The sequence below is a fragment of the Herpailurus yagouaroundi genome, unplaced genomic scaffold (assembly GCF_014898765.1).
Source record: "Herpailurus yagouaroundi ecotype Mexico unplaced genomic scaffold, PumYag 150361, whole genome shotgun sequence".
NCBI lineage: Eukaryota > Metazoa > Chordata > Mammalia > Carnivora > Felidae > Herpailurus > Herpailurus yagouaroundi.
In genome coordinates, this window is record NW_024422675.1 from 9133 (window position 1) to 14798 (window position 5666).

Below are 5666 nucleotides of genomic sequence, written 5' to 3' on the forward strand. Positions count from 1 at the left end.
CAACGTTTATTTATTTTTGGGACAGAGAGAGACAGAGCATGAATGGGGGAGGGGCAGAGAGAGAGGGAGACACAGAATCGGAAACAGGCTCCAGGCTCTGAGCCATCAGCCCAGAGCCCGACGCGGGGCTCGAACCCACGGACCGCGAGATCGTGACCTGGCTGAAGTCGGACGCTTAACCGACTGCGCCACCCAGGCGCCCCGCTACGTATCTGTTTCTTAAAATCCATTATCTTTTCCTGCTCTATCCTATTACGTGTCTCAGAGAAATTAATGTGTACTTCTTAGTGGCATTTTCTTTTTTTTTTTTAATATGTTTTAACATACAGTGTTATATTAGTTTCAGGTGTACAATATAGTGATTAAACAATTCTATACGTTACTCAGTGCTCATCACAAGTGCACTTTTTAATCCCTATCACCTATTTCACCCACCCCCCACTGGCAACCATCAGTTTGTTCTCTATCGTTGAGTCTATTTCTTGGTTGTGTTTCTCTTTTTCCTTTGTTTTGCTTTTTAAATTCCACATGTGAGTGAAGTCATGTGGTATTTGTCTTTCTCTGACTTTTTTCACTTAGCGTTGTACTCTCTATATCCATTTTTGTTGTTGCATGTGGCAAAATTTCATTCTTTTTTATGGCTGAATAATAATCCATTGTGTGTATATATATTGTGTATATATTATCCACTCATCTATCGATGGACCTTTGGACAGCTTCCATAATTTGCCTATTGTAAATAATGGTGCAATAAACATAGGGTTGTATATATTCTTTTGAATTAGGTTTTGTATTCTTTGGCTAAATACCCAGTAGTGTGATTACTAGATCACAGGGTAGATCAACTTCTAATTTTTTTGAGGCATCTCCATATTGCTTTTCAAAGTGACTGTACCAGTTTGCATTCCCCCCAGCAGTGCATGAAGGTTCCTTTTTCTTCACATCCTCATCAACACTTATTTCTTGTATTTTTGATTTTAGCCATTCTGACAGGAATGAGACGGTATCTCATAGTAGTTTTGATTTGCATTTTGCTATGATGAGTGATGTTGAGCATCTGTTCATGTCTGTTGGCTCTTTCTTCCCTTTAAAAAAAAAAACAACACAATATTTAAATGTCTAATAAAGGGAAAAATTGAACCATCAATTTATAAATCTCTTGAACTAAAACAATGCTAGGAGTGTTTTCCATTATCTCAGGTTTCATGTGTTTTCCTTATTTTTAAACTATCTATTGTAACAAGTAAAGAAATTGACTTGACCCATCCTCCAGTCCCCTGCCCACTTCATCACCAAAGAAATATTAGTTTCTAGGGGCGCCTGGGTAGCTCAGTCAGTTAAGCAGCTAACTCTTGGTTTTGGCTTAGGTCATGGTCTCATGGTTTAGGAGATCAAGCTCCACATTGGGCTCTGTGCTGACAGCGTGGAGTCTGCTTGGGATTCTCTTCCTCTCCCTTTTACCCTCCCCTTTCCCCACGTGTGCTCTCTCTCTGAAAATAAATAAATAAACATTAAAAAAATTAAAAATAAATAAGAAATATTAGTTTCTATAACTGCATTTAGGTATGTTGTTTTTTAAAAAACTTAAACATTAACAAGTTTCTACCTCCTTTGTTGAGAACTTCACATGCTAAGAAAATATAAGTACTTCAGTGTGTAATAGTAAATAATAAAATCTTGAGCACATTTCATATTTAATATAATCTTATTAGTTCTTAAATATAATAACCAGGAAGAATTTCAGTGATAAGCTACTTAATATGTCTTTGACTTTTTAGACTATTTATGGTTTTTTTTTGTAATTATTGCCAGATAGTTTAGGTAAATTTTACATGTTTTAAGAGGTTTGGTAGAAAAGATTAATGTTTAAAAACTTTATTAATCAAAAACCTTTTATTTATTTTATTTTTATTTTTATTTCTAATGTTTATTTTTTGAGAGAGAGAGAGAGAGAGACAGAGCATGAGCATGGGAGGGGCAGAGAGAGAGGGAGACACAAAATGCAGGCCTAGGCCCCCAGCTGTCAGCACAGGTCCCAATGAGGAGCTCGAACCCACGAACTGCGAGATTGTGACCTGAGCCGGATGCCTAACCGACTGAGCCACCCAGCCGTTCCTAATCAAAAACCTTTTAAATTAAAATGAGGAAAATAGTGAATCTATTACTTGGACTCTTCCTGAGTTTGCTATATATGTCTTTTTAAAAAAAACTTCTCATTGTGAAATACAAAACACATACAAGGTCTAGAAATAGAACTTGCCAGCGCCTTAAAAGCCCCCTCATATTCCCTCATGTCCCCTCCTAAACACTGTTTCCTTCCTCCCTCCAAATACAACCACAATTCTGATTCTTACAGTGATAAGTGTCTTGCTTTTTTTTATACTTTTATCACCTAATTATGCATCCCTACACACTATAGTTTAGTTTTGTCTGCTTTAAAAAAAATAACAAAAACTATATAAATGGATTTGAACTGTATACGTCCTTTTGCATTTGGCTTCCTTTTCTCATTATTATGTCTGTGAGTCAACATTACATGCAAACAGTTAAAAATTTTTTTTAATTACTTGGGGAAAATGGAATAGGAAAATAGTAAGGAGACATAGGAGTTAAGATGCATGTTTTGCTAATGGCTTTGCCTCTAACCAGCAAAGGTGGCTTTGGACAAGTCACTTGAATTCTCAGGATCTCCTTGTTCTCTTCTAAAACGTGATAGAATGGGTTTAAACGGTTGATAGGACCTTATTAGCTCTAACGTTTGATGAATCTGGGTAAATAAATGTTACGCTATGCTATTCTTAATTACTTTCATTTTTGTTTTCATTAGGTTGTCTTGGAGATACCCAGTTTTGTTTTAGATTTCGACAATCTTCTGGGAGGAGGGTGTCACTGCATTGTCTCCTGGATCATTATGACAAAGATTTACCAGTTTACTTAAAGGTTGGAAAAGTAGCAATAGAAAAATGTCCATGTGAGAGGAAACTTTAGAACTCAGTTACCTCTAAAGCATTCAGAAATATTTTACTTTTGTGTTATTACTATATTATACTGTTAGATTTCCTAAGTGAGTCTAATTCATAAGGATTCAGCATGTGAAAGAAAGAAACTTTATGAAGTTACTGTTCTTGAAACATATAATGCCACTGTGAATTTTAGAAATCAATTAGAATGTTGAGGTGGTTTTCTTTCATTTGTTAATACCTCTTTGTTTAGATGTGGAATTGGGGTGGTACCATACCAGTAAATATCACTTAGAGTTGAAGATTCCCTACTTTATGGTAGAATTGTAGTTGTCTCTTTTTGAGCTTTGTTTTCCAGTTATTTATTAAAAACAATTTTAATAATTTAGATGATTTCAAAGTATAGGCTTCTGTTTGGTATTCCATATTTACATCTCTTGACTGTGTGAGGAACATTTCCGTCTGGATGTCCTATCAGCACATCCAGTATGACCTCATTTGCCTAAAATCAGCATTTACAGTTAACCTCCCTGGTTCCAGTAATGACAGGAACCCTTTCCCAGTTAGCAAAGCTATTACCTTTGAAATGTCTTCTAGCCATCTACTCCTTTCCATGACCTTTTGCTTTCGCTATCAACATATTCTTTCAACTGATAATAATAGTTACTATTGACTGGTGCTTATATTCTAGGCACTGTATTAATAAGCTTGTGTTATCTCATCCGTCCTCATAGTGTTCTGAGAGTTTCTTTTGTAAATGAGGGAATTGAGGGCTGATGAGGATAATAATTTTGCCTAGACATCCCATCTTTTGGGTTTTTTTCAATGTAATATATTGTATACAGAGTTGTCAGCTAAAGTACATGTATATATTATATAAAAATAAATACAAAATGGCTATCTGTTGCTTAATGAATAAAGAGGCAATGATAGTGCTATTTCCTTGTCCTCACTTTTTGGGCCTTCCAAGATAAGACCTTTACGTTTCCAGTTTCCAACTTTATCTCCTTTCTGTACATGTGCCACATTTTAACCAAACTGAACTATGTGCTTTTTCCTGAGGTAGCTTGTATTTTTCAGTCTCTGTGTGTTTGTTTTTGCTCAAACTCCTGGCTCTCTAAACCTGGGATGTTTTTGTCTTTGTTTAACTCCTATGCATCCTTCAATGCCCCATTCGAAAACAGCTACCTCTATGAAATCTTTACTGATCCCCATAGACAGAAGTAATCTCTTCCCTCTTGGCCTCCCTGTAACACCTTGTGGTTTCTTCATAGTACCTACCTTGAGGTTTGTTTTTGTCCCTCATAGATTGTGGTCTTAAGGAACTGTATCTGATGCATCTTTTAACTTCTGTAACACAATGCCTTGTTCAAAGTAGATGGTCAATAAATATTTGTGCAAATAATAATCAGTTAGGAACTGGGTTAAAGTATATTTCATTAGGATGTAAAAACTTCTTATGTTTTTTGGAATGTATTTACTTTCAAATTATATTTTGATAAATATTTCGGTGTTTCATTTTTATTAGGTAAAAATAGAACTGATTATGTAACATTCAGATTGGCATTTAACTCCTTTTTTTCTCTCTCAAAATTTTACATTAGGATACTTCATTTTATTAAGACTGACCCCTGACTCATACTTGTAGGCACAATTTAAAAATATACATGTAGCATTGGAGAAAACGTAGAATTTGATTGTTTCCTGATGTCCATTAACTGGTACAGACATGAATAAACAACATAAGCTGAGGAGGTTTTAATGGGAAAAGTCTGATTTTAGTACTCTAGTTGAAATGATTTCACCTTTGGGCAAGCTCCAAGTTTACATCTGCCAGTTACTATCATGATTGTGTTGGTGGAAAAGCATAACTAGATCTTTGTGTATATTTCATATCTCAGTTCAGGTTTGTAAAGGAATGTGATGTTAATAATAACAAAAGGAATGCGATATGTATTTTTTTATTTGTCACTTCTTTCATAGAAGGATCCTGCTTATTTTTACGGATATGTGTATTTCCGACAAGTTCGAGATAAAAGTCTAAAAAGAGGCTACTTCCAGAAGGTAAATTTCATATGCACTAATAGGGAAATTGTTTTTATATTGTGGCTAGAAAAATAGAAACTGTAAGGATGAATAGTCTTTAAAGTCTTTGATATTTTATCTTTAAACATACTAGAACTTACATTTTTTGTTGTTGTTGTTTTTTTAGATTATAGATACCTGTCCCTAGATTTTTTTTTTTTTTTTAAAGTGGGTCTCATGCCCAGGACCCTGAGATTAAGATGTGAGCTGAGAATCAAGAGTTGGATGCTTAACCGACTGAGCTACCCAGATGCCCCTGTCCCTAGATTTTTAACTGGGATTGAATTTTGCCTTTCTGCTATCTCTGTGCTAGATTCCTGACAGTTATACATATTGTATGAAATTGTTAAAAGCCAAATGAATCTGCTTAATTTCCACATTTTGGGATGAGGAAAAGAATGAACAGATGATTTTTAATATCGTTACAACTAATAAAAGTCTGCAGTATCTTTTTTTGAACAGCTAAGAGTCACTAAATACATCTTAGCAACATCTTAATCATTAGTATTTCCATTCTAAATGTACAGTCATTTTATTTTCTTTAAAAAAAAATTAGGGGGGCGCCTGGGTGGCGCAGTCGGTTAAGCGTCCGACTTCAGCCAGGTCACGATCTCGCGGTCC

General features: G+C 35.1%; 1 long non-coding RNA gene across 1 annotated transcript in view; it reads left to right on the top strand.

Moving 5' to 3' along the window:
* LOC121026645 (uncharacterized) overlaps positions 1–5193 on the top strand; it is a 13757-nt gene extending 8564 nt beyond the window's left edge. Inside the window, exons 3-4 of the long non-coding RNA XR_005788408.1 lie at positions 2828–2940; positions 4944–5193. This is a non-coding gene — a long non-coding RNA (uncharacterized LOC121026645). The remainder of the gene's footprint in view (positions 1–2827; positions 2941–4943) is intronic.
* Positions 5194–5666: the final 473 nt, after the last annotated feature.